The sequence below is a fragment of the Marmota marmota genome, unplaced genomic scaffold (assembly GCF_001458135.2).
Source record: "Marmota marmota marmota unplaced genomic scaffold, marMar, whole genome shotgun sequence".
NCBI classification, from domain to species: domain Eukaryota; kingdom Metazoa; phylum Chordata; class Mammalia; order Rodentia; family Sciuridae; genus Marmota; species Marmota marmota.
The window spans coordinates 24,906,626-24,923,032 of NW_026000211.1; the positions used below are offsets into that span (position 1 = coordinate 24,906,626).

At 41.8% G+C, this 16,407-nt stretch overlaps 1 pseudogene; it reads right to left on the minus strand.

The window, feature by feature from the left end:
- Positions 1-13,185: 13,185 nt before the first annotated feature.
- LOC125612849 lies at positions 13,186-13,408 on the minus strand (annotated as a pseudogene).
- Positions 13,409-16,407: the final 2,999 nt, after the last annotated feature.

The window sequence follows — 16,407 nt, forward strand, 5'->3', positions numbered from 1 at the left end:
AAAAAAAAAAAAAAAAAAAAAGGCTGGAGATGTGGCTCAGTGGTTAAGTGCCCCTGGGTTCAATCCCTGGTGCAAAACAAACAAACAAACAAACAAACAAAAAAACGTATAACTCCTAGCTCTTTTTCTTCTCTGCCTTTCTGCTTATGTGCCACTCTCTAGCCACCTTTATCCCAAATCAGGAAAACAAATGTCACTGCTTTCCTTTATGAGGGGGAATGGACCTTGTACCATGACCTGCATCCCTTGGAGTTAACACTTACTTGTGATACAATGGTCTGGTCCCTCAAGCTTTTACTAGCATCTTAAAATGAAGCCCTTTTGGAATTCAAAACAAAACCACCTCCCTGTGTCACATGACTAGCTCTTTCAAGTCAACTTCAGATGCTGTGAACTATACATTCCTTCAGCCACCTCCACTGTGGGCTTTGTTCCAACCTGTTTCCACTGTCTCCTAAGAGTGAATGCCGTTGAGCCAATGGAGGCAGAACCAATAACGTTGGGAAGGAAGAGGACCTGGGTTTAAAATATCATTATTATTATTTAAATATTATTTTAATTTTTGACCATTCATGTACCTCAACTTGAGCAAATGAAGATCAAAATATATGAATAAAAGTTAAAATCACATCAATCTAGGTTGTCCCAGTCCTGAAGGGGCTTAAGTAAGAAAAAGCAGATATCAAAAGTAACTCACTGAGTCTGCTAATATTTCTGTTTGCAAACCATCTACAAAGAGAATCACATCTAAGTCACACTGTCTTGTGGAGCCTTATGCCATCTGTCTTCCTCTTTTCATCTATAAATCTTTTTTGGGGACAGGGTACTGGGGATTGAACTCAGGAGCACTCAGCCACTGAGCCACATCCCCAGCCCTATTTTTTATTTTATTTAGTGACAAGATCTCACTGAGTTGCCTAGTGCCTCGCTTTTAGTGACAAGATCTCACTGAGTTGCTTAGTGCCTCGCTTTTGCGGAGGCTGGCTCTGAACTCTTGATCCTCCTGCCTCAGCCTCCTGAGCCTCTGAGCACTATGGTCATTATTTGTTCTGTCGCCTGTCATGGAGGCTTTGCATTTTGGAGGGAAACTAGCTGCCTATTCTTTGTGTCTGCTTTGGGCTGATTTCATGTGGTCTGTGCTGTCATTTTATTAGGTATCTTTGGTGGCAATAATGACTCAGTGCAAGGCCAGCCCCAGAGATAACGGGGTAGCTGCTGTACCCCTTGGGCCGTCAGTGGAGGAGATGCTGCTGCTAGCACAGGCATCATTAGAGAGAGGTCACCTCACTTCTAGTGACCATCTTCTTTTGCTCCCCAAAGCCCACGCCCCTCCAGCTCCCAGGGTCTTGTAAGTATTGATGGATGTCTTGTCACAGTTGACGAGCTGTCAGTGGATGGTCCTGATGACAGGCAGGGGAAGTGCCCTGGAGGAGGCTGCTTTACAGGACCCATAGAAATGTGTGGGCTCCATGCAGCTGAGGCAGGGCTGTGGATGAAGCAGGGAGAGATTAAAGACCAGAGGGAATGATTTTTAATGAGGGAGAAGGCAGCATTGAACTCCGCAAACATTTAATGTGTGCAATTCTCAACAGTTTACCTGCTACATTTTTACATGTTGTGAAAGCAGAGGCAGATCCAGGTTTGAGGGCCTGAAGTTTACATAGTCATGGGGAGAGCCTCTCTAAGTAAAAGAATATAAAATCGGGTATATAAAATTAGTTATGACATCATAAGTAAAAAAAATCACAACAAATTGCATGCGATAAAATTGAATGATATAAAATTATAAAATTCAATAAAATATAATTTGATTAGTTAACTGCCTGTTATGCATTCATAACACTTTCCCCTCCTAACATATTCTTTGAATGTATGTTCTCTGGTCATCTTTTAAAGAAAACATTTTTATAGTTTCCAACAATAATTTTTTTTGAAGTTTCATTTTCTCTAGGGAGAATAGGATCATTTAATCTTTTCTCTGGCAGGGCTGATTGAAATTTGCTTATGTATACTTAAAAGTTTTGTTTGGTTATGTCATTTAAAATTCTAGGGTTGTTTTTGCATTTGGAATAACCTCTAACAAGTTCCCTTTATATGTAAACTGTAAAATTTGAATGAATATCCCCTAAGACTAGCTTCTGGCTCCAAGTGTTTCAGACTGTTTTAGGTTCAGGAACCACACACTTGTGGTATAGATGCTGTGTTACACATTTATATTATGAGGCAAATCCTGGGTTTGTACCTTCCTGCCATGATGCAGAGGTGAGTTGGCACAATGGGTAGTTTTTCTGGAAGCCACTCCCATATCCGGATGACTAGCAATAACTTTATATCCAGATAGGTTTGCAAATCACATGAATATGTTTCATCAAATCCAATCAAATATGTCCCTAACTCGGGTGTGTTTGTGTGTGTGTGTGTGTGTGTATTAAATTCCTATATGTTGTATATGATAATATTGTTATAATAATAATATTGTAATATATATCACACTGCTATATATATCACAGTTACACACACGCACATATAGGTGTGTATACATCTATATGTCACATTGCTAGGAGACTTCCTAAGACCTTTGGGATAACCCCACATGGATGAACAATTCCAAAGCTTCAATTTCATCAACTTTACAGTGTGGACACTGCTCAACCAGATGGAGGTAAGTCCTAATAACTTATCATAAGTTGGAAATATCATAAATCCAAAATGCACATATCGTGCCTAACCTACCAAACATCACAGCCTAGCAACACAGGACACTATAGTGTTGGTTGCCCCCCTTATGATCACGTAGCTGACAGGCAGCTGCCACTCACTGCCACTGCCCAAGAGTACTGTGACACATTATTAACCTGGGAATTATCAATATTCAAAGTTCAAAGTATGGTTTCCACTGAATGCATGTCACTTTCACACTATCATATAGTTTAGAAAACCAAAGTCTAAGCAGGGCGAGTCAGGGACCATCTGTCTAGCCACAGCTGATGAGGTGGGAGGACAGAGAGCAAAGACAAAAATCAGATTCTTGCTGAGACGATTAGCACAAAAGACCACAGTACTGTTCAGTGACTTGTTGACTGTCATTTTGAAGGAGAGGTGAGGGTAGGGATAAAGCTCTGAGTGGCAACTCAGAGAGAGGCAGAGAACATCTCTGCAGACTCTGAGCATTTGCCTTCCCCAGTACCCACAACACACACATCACCCTCTCTGTACCACCTCCTCATGATGAGTGCCAAGCAATGTCTCTGCCATCTTAGCTTTTTGGACACTGAAGTGCTGTGATCCTTTTATCATTGTTTTTCTTGTCATGTCATTGTTATGTTACTACTTCGGCTGGTCAGACTTGATGTTCCGAGATGCATCTGTGAATAGAGGGTACATCTAAAATGCAGAGGCATTCCCAGACTCCTGCGCTAGAGGCTGGTGGGGGAGCACATTGACTTAGAGGCCACAAAGGCAGCATTTAGCTGAGGAATTACAGTTGTTACCCATTAGGGTGTATTTTACTCTGCCTGGAAAAGTTAATGTATTTCACGCTTGCTACCAGGGACGGGCTTGGGCCCTGGGAGATCTTGGTTCAACAATGGTTGGCTTATGTAACAGAGTCGTTGGCTTTATGACCACCTTAGGAACCACTAAGGAACATAAGAAATACACAGAGCCGTTTGTGGGGCTGCCCTTTCTCCCTTCAATTCAGAAGGGAAAAGATAAAGCCACACAGCCCTGGGACCTCTTGCTTAAGAAACATCTTGGTTTAGTCATCAAGGCCATTATGATTGCTGAAAAATTAGTATGGAGCAGTGAACTTGAGTGGCTACTTAAACAGTGCTTGTCCTATGTATGTTCTAGCTGCTACAATGGGGACTGTCTTTTAAACACCTTTTCTATTCAATGCCATCTGAATTTTAGAGGTGATATTTAAGCAAAATAATTACCTTTTCTTCCCCCTTCCTCCCTATTCTCTCTTTCCTCTGAATCACTGCCAAAATAACTAGAGTCATATAATTTTAGAGCCGGGAGCCCAGGGAGAGAGGTTAGGATCCTGATGAACGGAGCATGGGAGAAACTTGAAAAAATTTGAACAACCCTCTGTTTTGGATCCCACACATTTACTTAATATTAGCTGGGGTTGGCAGAGGTTTGTATGGAAAAGACTGCCACTTTCTCTGCCCTGCGGAAACAAGATAAAACTTGGGGAAAGGAGTGTTGGTTTAATTTAAAAGGTTCTGCTTTTTATTTGATATGGAGCAAAGCATGCAGTTTACAAGTCCTGTGACGCTTGAAGGTTGAACCGGCAGTCTGTAACATTCTGGACAGGGGTCTGTAAAAGGCAGCTGTCAGATGGGGGCTCTGGAAATATGAGTCATCTGTAAATAATAACGTTTGGGTATTTCACCTGTGGTTGCTTCTTTCTTTATATTATTTTGTTCTATAATTTATTTTAATCTGCCACCCTTTCTTTGTCCTTCAAATGCTGTTTACCAAAATATATATTATTGGGACAAGAAACAAATTGGAGGGCTGAGCTGAATGGTGCTATTCTCCAATCTGTCAGCTTTTGTTTTTAACTTTAGCATTTGTATACATGGCATTGGAAATCTTCAGTACTAAGTTATGAATGTACATGAAAATATTACATGGTTTTGGACCAGAAATCCCATTTAGATGTTTTGTTTAGCAAATAGAACGTGTTGCTTGGATCTTTCTCTGTGCTCTGCAAGCTGGTGCTATGCTGGGTACATTCATTCTCCTCTGACTGGAAAGGCTAAAAGTTTTCAGAGGAAATTCATTTCCCCTTCTGCTAAATGTATACCCAGGCCTGAGTTGAGCTCTGTTCTTATGCCCTGTCCCCCAAAAGAAGAAGCAATGGCAACAAAGAGAAGATGATTTCTGTTATGTCAATAATATAAATCTGCACTGTTGATTTAGTGCTGGCCACAGATACCAATCAAGATGATGAGATTCCAGGCCATTTTGCCTGGTATGCTGGACACAAATTTGTGTCCAGCAAGTGTTTGGCTAAATTGTCCATGAAGGTAAGTAGAGGAAAAGAGTAGCAAGTATGAGCTACCAGAAGAACGAAGATATGTAGTAATTTTCCAGACTGGAATGAGAACTCAATGACATTGACCTTCAAATTCCAGGACTCTAGGAGGCACTGTGATTCCAGTGGTCTTAAGAAGCTGAAAAAACGAGAGATACAATATGGCTTTTATAAAAGTTTCTAATTACTCATCTCTAAGAGTGAAATTCAGAACTCAAATGCTTTGATGGAAATGAAGCAGACTTTGGGAGGTCTGGCTTCGGGGGTGCTCCAAGAGCTGAATGTTAAATTTTTATTTGTTCCAGAAAGTCCTGGCAACTTGGAACAGCAAATTTGATCAGCGCCATACGTCCGACCTGTCTCAGCAATGGTGCCATGCGTGTGACTAGGCTGCAAAGCAGCTTGTGTTCGTGGGGAAATGACAAGTACCGGAAGGGAAAGCTAGGGACATGAGACTGTTCCCAATTGTGCAGCAGGAAAAAGGAAGGCTACTGTCTGCTGAGTGGCAAGTTGGCTGGAAGAGGGGACTTGGAAGAGGGCTGGCAGGAAGAATGTGGACTTCTTGTGTGATCTGACAGAAGAGGCAGCTATCTGGAGGAGCCCCGGATCAGAGAAGAGACACAAAGCTCCAGGGGAAACATTTCATTTTTCCCAATTGGGGCTGTGCAGGAAGCCAAAAGGAGGCTTTCCTGGGAGCTAGGGGAAGGACTTCTGTTCTCAAGGGATGAGCTGCAGACTAGATGCTAACTGTTTCCAAAGCCTGCAAGGTCAGAGGCAAGTTTGCTTCTCTTTATTGAATTCTGGCTTGAAAGATGTCTGTCTACTCTTCCTCAAAATTGCTTCTCCTTGTAGAAGTCTATGGCACATGGGTGGACCCCTAGGACATACATTTTTCAAGTTTGATTTCTAGTATATTTAGTCTAAAGAGCTAATTTACTGGAATATTGCTATCATATCAAGCCTGCCCGGTGGTTAGTATGGCTGAGGTTTATCAGACAGTGGTGTCTCCAGTGTAGGCCTGTGTGAAAGGAGAAACTGAGGTTAGAAAAAGGAAGTGTTTGTCAGCTTTGGGAAGTGCAGAAGGCTTAGAGGGACTGTTTAGAACTTGCAGAAAGGTGCTCTGGACTTGTCCAGAGGAAGGGAGCGCAGTGCTGGAAATCTCTGGAAGGCCTGGGGGAGATGCCCCTGGGAGCTCCCCACCCCACCACCCACTCAGGTCTCCCAGTGTCACACACAGCCTGGGAGGAGAATCGTGGCCCCTGAGACTCAATGCCTGCTTTGATGCGCTCTCTCAGAAAAGCACCATGGTATTAAGTGACATAAAACCCAGCCTGAGTCAGGCACAGTGTGGGGTGGACAGGGAGGAGACTCCTCTGTCACTGTGCTTGAGTTACAAGTGATTCTGAACATGGGAGTGTACTGTCGCCTAACCGCCAGTGGTGAGTATGTGACTTCCCAAGCTGGTGGCTCACCACAAGAAGACTATTATAGACTTTGTGTGACCCACAGCCCGAGAAAAGAATTACCACCTCCCTCTCTATCCCATGACCTCTAACATGGAGGTCAACCACATGGCCTTTTGTTCTTGGAGAGGACAGGAGCTTTGGAAAGTAGAGTTGCTCCATTGCTTCAATAGGTCATCTTCCCAGACTAGCCGAAGCCTCAGAATCTCAGTCTTCTGCTGTTTTATAGCTCCTTTAAAATTTTTTAAAATACGAATTCCTGCATTTCAATAGAAGAGTGGAGATAATAAGATAATAAATATCCAAGTACCTACCACCCAGATTTTTAAAATATTGAAATTTTACCCCTTTGTATCAGATACTTTAAAATTGTAGATAGAATTAAAACCTTGCATATCTATTTTTAGTAGAGGGAAAACATAAACAATTTAATTCTAGTAGGTTGCTGGCTGTATAAAGTAGCTTCCTTTGAGTCTTCAGACAATGGAACTTTGAATTTGTGTACAGAGCTAAAGTCCCAGAGATCTGCCCAACCAGAAAAATTGCCAAGAAAGTGTTTATTTCAGTATTTGAACAAATCTTCTCAAGCTTACATTGTGTGTCTCTCTCCACCAGTTGATTAAATGTCCACAAGATTAACACCCATTCTAACCAAATGTCAAGAGCCCTGGGACTCCAAAGGTTACAGGTATGCAAAAGCACACCCTAATCTACTCAGAGTTTTGTCTCATTAAATAAGAAAAGATTAGCAAATATTGTCAGAAAGTTAAAAAACTCTTTAAATATATTTATATAGATATTTGTGGTGTTGGGGATTCAGGGCCTCATGTATGCTAAGCAAATACTCTACCACTGAGCTATATTCCCAGCCCCATGTTCAAACATTTTTAAGATTTACAAAAACTAAACCCTTGGAAAACTAAGCATTAATTCACCTACTGTTACAGAGGCTAAACTATTTCAGGGTTTACACAGACATCTCTTCTGAATTTTAGTCCTGAATGTCCAATTCACTTCATTTCTACTTGAATGTTGTGTGAATATTTCAAGCTTGAAATGCCTGGAGCCAAACTCATTCTCTCTCCATCCAATTATTTTCTCTTTCCAATTTCCTCCCCTCCTTCCATTAAATACACCATTATTCTTCCAGCCACCCTGATTCAAAGCCTTGGGGCCAGCTCAGTTCCCTCTTCTCCTTTGTCTTCAAGAACCTGTTGTTCACCAAATCCTGTTGGGTCTTTCCTAAAATATTTATCATACCTGTTTACTCCATTCCAGTTCCACTGACACCATTCAAGTGGGGATATTTTTTTTTACCTTTGTGGTTTAGCTATTGCAGCAAAATCTGCCTTCCTCCTTTTCTTTTCAATCCATTATCAGTATCAGATTAAACTTCTGAAAAAAGAACTCTGTGTACCTCTGTGCAAACTAAACTCAGTGGTTTCCAAATAGCTTTCCAAAGATAATCTTTATATCCACAATCTTCAGTGTTTTTCACAGTCTTTTACATACCTTCCTGACTAGATGTATTCCACATTATTACCCCATGGAAGCCTCCACCCTAAGCACATAACTCCGGTTGCCCCCTCAAATTCTCTGATTGTTATTTCTTGTGCAAGAAACCTCCCTCCCCTCCTTCGTTAAACCAACCAGGTCTTCACTGGGGACCTATCATGAGCTAGATTATGTGGTGGGCCTATCATACAACAGTGAACAATATACAAGTGACACCTGCCTACGCAGACCTTTCAACCTACTGCAGAAAACAAAAGAATAAATAGGAAATTGACATGCCAGGATGTGCGGGAAGTACTGTGACTGGAAAGGAAAGAGGGAGAAGAGGTGGGAAAGAGCTCTGCAGCAGAGGAAACTATCCTGCCCACCTTTTATCCATCCTTTAGTACCTAGTTCAAAGGCCTTCTCAATTAGAAAAGTGTAAAAAGCACAGACTTCAAGTCCCACAGATCCAAATTCTCACCCTGGCCCTGCTACATGTTAATTGTGTAAATGTTCATGTAAAATTTAATCATACTAAAAGTCAACTCCTAATCTACAAAATATTAATGACAAAAATATTAATCTAGGGCTGAGGATGTGGCTCAATGGTAGAGTGCTTGCCTAGCATTCATGAGACCCAATGCTGCAAAGTATATATTATATATATTATACATATAGAAACAAAATATATAAATCTATAAAATATATATATATATCTATATATCTATATATATATATATATATATATATCTACAAAACACATATATAAATCTACAAAAATAGCATTCACTCATTCAATAAATATGAAGTGTAAAAGCCAGGTACTCTTCTGCATGATAAGTATAACCCTGTGAATATGACAGAAATCTCAGAGATCATACAGCACCTGCATTCTGATATGGAAAATTGGGCAGTAAATAGAACCAATATATATTCTAGAATATATTGGTGGATGATAAATTCTGTGGAGAAAATAGGGGAAATAGAAGGTGTATGTATGGGGGTTACTATTTTATCCATTCATTTATTTGATCTTGAACTCATTTATTTATTCAAACTAACAGCATTGAAAACCTGCCACAGACCAGACACTGTTCTATGTTCCAAAGATACAGTAGGGAAAAACAGACAAAAACCCTCGCCTTCATGAAGCTTACATTCTGTTAGGGGAGAGAGACAAGAAACAAAACAAAAATAGAAAAATATGGAGATGTTAGCATAAAACAGGAAGGTACAGGAAATGAGTAGATGTAACAAAATATTAGACAAAGAGGCCAGCTAAGCCTAGTGAGCAAGCAAGGGTTGATTAATGACATGGAGGAAGGACAGAGGCAAGCCACATAAACAAGTAGAGGAAGGGAATTCCAGGAACAGCAAGTTCAAAGGTGCCCAGTGGCAAGGCAGGACAGAACGCTGTGGGTTGTTGTGAGAACTTTAGCTTTTATTCAGAGTGACATGGAAAGCCAGTTTGGAGCAGAGGAATGACCTTTTCAGACTTGTATTTTAACAAAATCACTCTGGGTACTATGTCAGCAATAGTCTGAAGAGAGGCTATGGTAGAAACTGGGAGAACAGTTGGGAGACTATAGCAGTAATTCAGACAGAGGGTAATGATGACTTGGACCAAAGTGGTAGCCATTGAGGAAGAGAGAAGTGGCAGAACTCTGAATGTATTTTAAAGGTAGAACCATTGGGACTTATAATGGGTGAGATTTGGGGTGCAACAGAAAAAATTGATTCCATTTTTGGCTTGATCAACTATTAGAATGGAATTACTATTTACTGAGATGTGGAAGACTCTGGGAGGAATTGGTTGTGGAAGGGTCAGGAGTTCAGCTGTTGATGTGTTGACTTAGGATCATCTGTCAAGGTTTCACTGCAAAAGAGACAGTTGGGTAAACACGTGAAGAAGTTGAGGAAGCAAAACGTGAGAAGACTAAATGAGAGGATGTTTGAGAAAGCACCCAGCACCGTGCAGTACCAGTCAAACTCAGCCTCAATGAATTCCATTCTCTTATCTGTTACAAGCTCCCTATGGTCCAGTAACTGGTGCTTATGCATTGTAATATCCTCCCACTAGTGGGTAACTGTACCTTGTCCACTGTGGTGGCTAAACTATATTTGCTTGAGTGCATGAGAGAAAGGAATAAGCTCTAATCAGCCATTCCTATCAGCTTCCTTTTCTCCTTCCCTTCCAAGGAAGGGATCCTGGCCAACATGCTCTTGCATCTGGAGGAGGGGAATTGGAGGTCTGTACCCCCTATCTTCTCTCTTACCCTTCGTGGTGTGGCAGTTCTCCAAATGTGGCGCCACCTGCAACAGAATCAGTGGGGACAGTGGTAAAATGTGAATTCCTGGACCTTTTCCCAGACCTTCCCATTCTGAATTTCTAGGAGAGAAGCTGGAATCTTTCAGTCAAATGATCCCTTGGGAACAAAATTTTAAGGACTACCGTCAGTAAAGAAGATGACCCTTCATGGACACTTTTCCTCAGAGGAGGATAATTTCTAGCCATGATGTGGCGAATTACAGCCCCTCTGCAATTTTATGATAATGTGTGCTCATCACCTAATCAAACTGCTCCATCTGAGTTAGACTCTGACTGGCTCAGATTCCCCACTCATGTTGTCAGGTGATTGCTTCAGCAAAAGGCCTTCTGCCAAATACCTCGCTGTTGAACTTTGCAGCTCAAGGAGAGAAGTATGAGGGAACTCCTAAATGCCAAGTCTCTTTCATCCTGAGAGTTTCCAAACAATGGATACGGTTCCACCATGAATTCTCAAGAAGTAGGGCAGCACAACTATCTTAACTACCAAGAAGCGAGAAACTCAGTTCCTTCATATGGGCTCAGGCTTTCGGCACCATTTTTAGTGCCGATGCTTATGGCCCATCTTTCCATGCCATTAAAATGCCAGCTTCATGGGTGTTCATTGCCCTCACCCCAGTACCTAGAAGAGTGCCTGGCACACAGTAGTCATTCGATAAATGAATAAATCCATTCCACTTCCTGAGATGAAGAGCCAAGTTTACACACATTTCCATCTGTGGAGCATCACTGTTTCCTGTAGTTTACTTCTACATTCCTCACCCCACCCGTTCACTATCCCCTGTATAAATCTGTGCAGTTTTCACTTAACATATAACTTTCTGGTGACCCCATAAAAAATTGGCAGAAATTCTCGGAAAGGATGATATTGTAATTGGTCTTGTGGGGGAATCCATGGAGGGATAAATTTCACATTATTCATGTTTCCAGATGGGCTTCAGTCCCCCGGGCAGTCATTCCAGAACCTTTTCTCAGCATTAAGTTTACTCCAAGAAATATAAACAGTGATTTAGGGCTTGATTGCTTCCACAAAAGGCTCCCCTGTTTTGGTGCAGAGTGGGAAGAAGAGCCAGCTGGGAAGCAGGATGGGGGGCTGGTGTCCAGGGGGAACGTCCTGTGCGTGAGCAAGATGCTGGTCTACAGGGTTTCCCTGGAGAAGGAGAGCTGGGGGGCAGGGATGGTGACTAGCAAGAGATGGAATTGTCCTTAGGCAGTTCAGGATATCGTGATCGGCAAGAAGTCTTGGATGCTGGCACACAGAGGTTGGAGTAGCTGTGGGTCCATTCCTACCTCTCCATGGAAACAGTCTTCAAACACCAAGTGTCTCTCCAAGGCCACTTCCAACTGGTTGGAATGCTGTACTACTAAGGTGTAACTGGTATTTTTTTGAGCTTTTAATAGGCCGACTTATTACCACCTTCAACAAATATTTGTACGTCAGCCTGTGTGTCGGGATACAGCCATAAACAAAGGTGTAAACTAAGTACTGTTTTTTTACTAGTGAGTTCTCCATTTCACAGGCTCAGAGTTTAGCCCTTCATACATTTTCCAATATCCGATGGTGTTTTCAAAGGGGATCCTTCAGAATAGGTAGATCAGAGTAAATCCTTCCCAAGTTCTGAACGATGGGTCAGCAGAACCCTGAAGCCCTCGGGATATGGTGATATAATTTATGATTCAAAATCGTCACACCAAACACATGTTAGGCATTCCATTCATGTAAGGCTCAAACAGAATTTCAGTATGAGCCTGATCAGATGGAAAGTTCATTTGTGAAGAGCAACATCATGGCTTGCCTAGGCTGCTGCAAAGCCTCCAAATTGGACTCTTTGCTTCCACTCTGGCTCTGCGGGGACTGTTTTCCGTTCAGTAGCCAGAACATTCTACCATGATTCAGTAGAAAACCCTCCAATGGCTTCCTGTGGCAATCAAAATAAAAATCCAGTCTCCTTACTAGGATCTATATGCTGCTAGGATTGGTTCTGCCTGTAACTGTGGCTTCTCTGGAAACTTATTCTGGCCTTATTCTGAAACTTTGACTTTAATCTTTGCTCAATTCTCCAGGAGATCCTTCCTAAACACTGGCTTAAGTAGTTTCATACCTTTTTTTACAATATCACTTTACCTCCTGGCACATTTTCATATTCTTCAAAGCAGAAATATTATAGCAATTTGTAGTCATAAATATGTATTGAATGAGCATGTATCACAGATCACAGTTACTAAACAAACACCCAAGGGTTTTCTGGAGATGTCTATGACTTAATGGATTTGACTTGCAAATAGTTTGATAGTATTTTTTTTTTTTTGGACTGGGGATTGAAGCCAGGGTCACTTAACCACCAATCTACATCCCCAGCCCTTTTTGTTGTTTAATTTTGAGAAAGGGTCTGGCTAAGTTGCTCAGGACTTCACTAAGTTGTTGAGGCTGGCCTTGAATTTGTGATCCTCCTGCCTTAGCCTCCCAAGTCACTGGGATTACAGGTAAGCACTACCTCATCTATCCTTTTTTTGGTACCAGGGATTGAACCCAGGGGTGCTTAACCACTGAGCCGCATCCCCAGCCTTATTGATTGATTGATTGATTGATTTGTAGAGGGAGGATCTTGCTAAGTTGCTTAGAGCCTCACTAAATTGCTGAGGCTGGCCTTGAACTTGCCTGCCTTAGCCTCCTGAGTCACGAGGATTACAGGTCTGCACCACTTCACCTGTTTTTTTTTTTTTAAACAAAAGTTTATTCTTAAATTTACAACAGACTCCAACACAACACTTGTGACTAGCTATAGGTGACAAAAGATGTTTAAATAGGAATGGAATCCATGGTCACCGTCATTTCAGGCACAAGAAGCAGCTTACTTTTTGTCAGATTTCTTAATTGCACCTGTGGCCAGTTTCCCACCAGCCTTCACTTTTAGCTTCTCAAGTTTCTTTTGCTCCTCTTTTTGTTTCTCTTTGAAAGCCTTATCTTCCTCATCCATCTCCCTGGGGCTGTTTCAGGGGCTTCTTCTTGCCACCTTCATGGCTGGACGTGGCACCTGCTGCCCCTACCCCAGACCTTGCTCCTAAGCCTCCCATCATTGCCTATTTGACAGCAAATTTTTTAAAAATATTTTTTTAGATGTTGATGAACCCTTATTTCATTCACTTACTTATATGCACTGCTGAGAATCGAACCCAGGGCCTCACACATGCTAGGCAAATGCTCTACCACTGAGCCACCACCCCAGCTCTGTGAGACAGCAATTTTCAAATCACATTTGAAAACACGGTACATGACACAGAACTCTAGTGCCTGGCGTTAACATTTTTAAACATAGTAATTATATTTTTTTTGTAAAATTAACTTGAACTCAATCAGCACCAAGCCAGTGAAGCACAGCAAAATCACACGTGGCCAAAGAAGTCCATTGATTGTGCCAGACAGTGACCCAGGAAGAGTTCATAATGGCTGCTGATTAAAACTGTCAATGTCATTCCACATTTCCCTTTCTGGAAACACAGGATGATGGCAAGGCCCAGGGAGCATTGTGCTACCCAATAAAAGCAAGAGCGCATAACAGGGGCAGAATAAGGGCAGGGCGGACTGAAACTTGATTGAAGGGTAATGGCACAGCGGTCTTGGGCTTGATGTCATGTTGAGACTGGATGCTGGTAGGACGGTTCCCTTCTGTAATGTGTTTAATAGCTGCACTTGGTGAATTGACAGCCTCTCTGTTTAAAACTGACAAGGAGAAAATTAAAGTTTCCCTGGTTCTTTTTTTTTTTTTGGTCACACATGAATAACCAATTGAGTCTTAGCGGTTAGTTAAAATTCATATTTCCCTTGTCAGGTTTTTAGCAACTGTGAAGATCAGGTTAATGTAAGTCTCCCCTCCCTTTGCCCTCTTGGCTAACTAGCTAGCTATATTTGCATTTCTTTTTATATCTTTTTCCCCCTCTGTCCCTTTGACAGCACAGTGTCAGAAACAGTATATCATCTTCACAGATGTTCCATGTGGGAAAGTGTTTGCTCTTATATAAATAGAGAGACATAAAGGGACACTTTGCATGTATTCAACTGTTTTAATGACTTAAGGTCAAAGATTGTGTTTTTTTTTTTTTTTTTTTGGTTTGTTTGTTTTTTGTGCCCACCCCCCTCCCCACAACTCCCTTGGGGAAATAACCATCAACAAAAAAGATTTGTCAACCACTAGGAATTTGAAAGTTTTTTAATTCTGCTGGAATGGAAAGTTCCAAGCGTGGTGAAATCATTTTCCATCCATATAGATTCACTTGCAGATCCTAAACAAGTTGCTTTACTGCCTCCTGGAAAGGAAGACTCACTTCAACTATAGCATCTTTTTCACACCTGGGAAACACCTGGTGACGGTATCCTCTGCTCCTGTCTAATGTCAGCTCTGTAGAATGATCAACTCTCAGAACCGTGGAAAACAGACAGCCTTGACTCTAACCCCATCTTCATGTCTCTTCTTGATCCACAACGTACAGAATATTGCAGCTGAGAAGCTCTTACTGGCAGCTGTCACCACAGATCTTCTCTCCAAATTGCAGGGAAATCACTGAGTGGGGAATTAAGAGTTATCTCTAGGTTTCACAACCGATGCCCCGGGAACAGAGCCGGTCACCACCCTGTACAAGAAATGAGAACTTGAGAGCAGGATATGAATTTTTCTCACCTCAAAGAAACCCAGGAGAGAGACTCTCCTAAGGTTTATAAGAAATTTGTTTCTGACCCCAGGGTCAGAGAATAGCTTGCTATGAATTTTAATTGGCTGCCAAGTAATTGCTAATTCATCTCTGACTTTGGCAAAAAAAAATTTAATGTTAAAGAAATGAATTAAGCAGGAAGACTTTTTCCTTCCTCCCTCCCCCACTTCTTTCCTTCCTTTCCATCTTCCTTTGTCCCTTCCCTTCCCTCTTCTCCTCTCTCTCTCTCAGTACCAAGGATCGAACCCAAGGGCGCTTAACCACTGAGCCACCTCCCCAGCCCTTTTTATTTTTTTATTTCGAGACAGGATCTCACAAAGTTGCTAAATTGCTGAGGCTGGCTTTGAACCTGAGGTTCTCCTGCCTCAGCCTCCCGAGCCCCTGGGATTATAGGCATGCACCACTGTGCCAGGCTACTTTTTCTCTATTCCTCCCTCCCTTCATTTCCTTCCTTCCTTCCTTCTGTGAGCATGATATCATAGCAGCTACTGAAAGCCAAACAGGGGATGGTAAATAAGCCTATGGAGTTAGAATGTGTTCATTTTCAGCACTTTCTGCTTCAAGAGGGGTCTGGAAAACGGCAAGATTCATTTTTGGATTATAACTCTTTCATGCCAAGTTATTCTGCTACTGTCCCAAATCGGATGAACCAATTTTGTGATCCTGTGAGACAAGGCAGTGTGGGTGGGAGATGCTGAAGGGACAGGGCACCAGAGAACTGTTGGACCATGCAAGTCAAATGAAACCAACCCCAACCAGGGACAGTGGTGCACGCCTGTAATGCCAGCTGTTTGGGAGGTTGAGGGAGGAGGATTTCAAGTTTAAGGCCAGCCTGGAAGGCTTAGTGAGACCTTGTCTCAAAATAAGATAAAAAGGGCTGGGTAGTGGGAGAGCACTTACCTTGAATGTGCAAGTTGCTAGGTTCAATTCTCAGCACCACAAAATAAGTAGATAAATAAAATTTTGAAAAGAAACCAACATCAAGCTGTTAGTTTGAGATACTGTAGTCCTAGGTCGCAGACCACCTTTCTCATCCTTGAGGACTTCAGGGGACCTATTTTTCTCCATAGCCATTCCCATTTTTTCCTTCCTAAATCTCTTTCCTGACTTTTCTCTGCTCCTACTCAATTCTATGCATATATAACATAAAATAAATTAAACAGTTATAATGGAATCATCAAACATCCAAACATCTGTAACAAAATTGAACACTCTTTCTGGGAATTTATGGTGCTTGACAGATAATGTCCATCTGTTCATTCAACATACATTCCCCGTCACCTTTGCGCTTATCTTCCTTTGCTGTAGATGCTAGAAAGAAATATGCTGAACTTCCCAACTTCCACTGTGGCCTGTGGCTAGGGGGA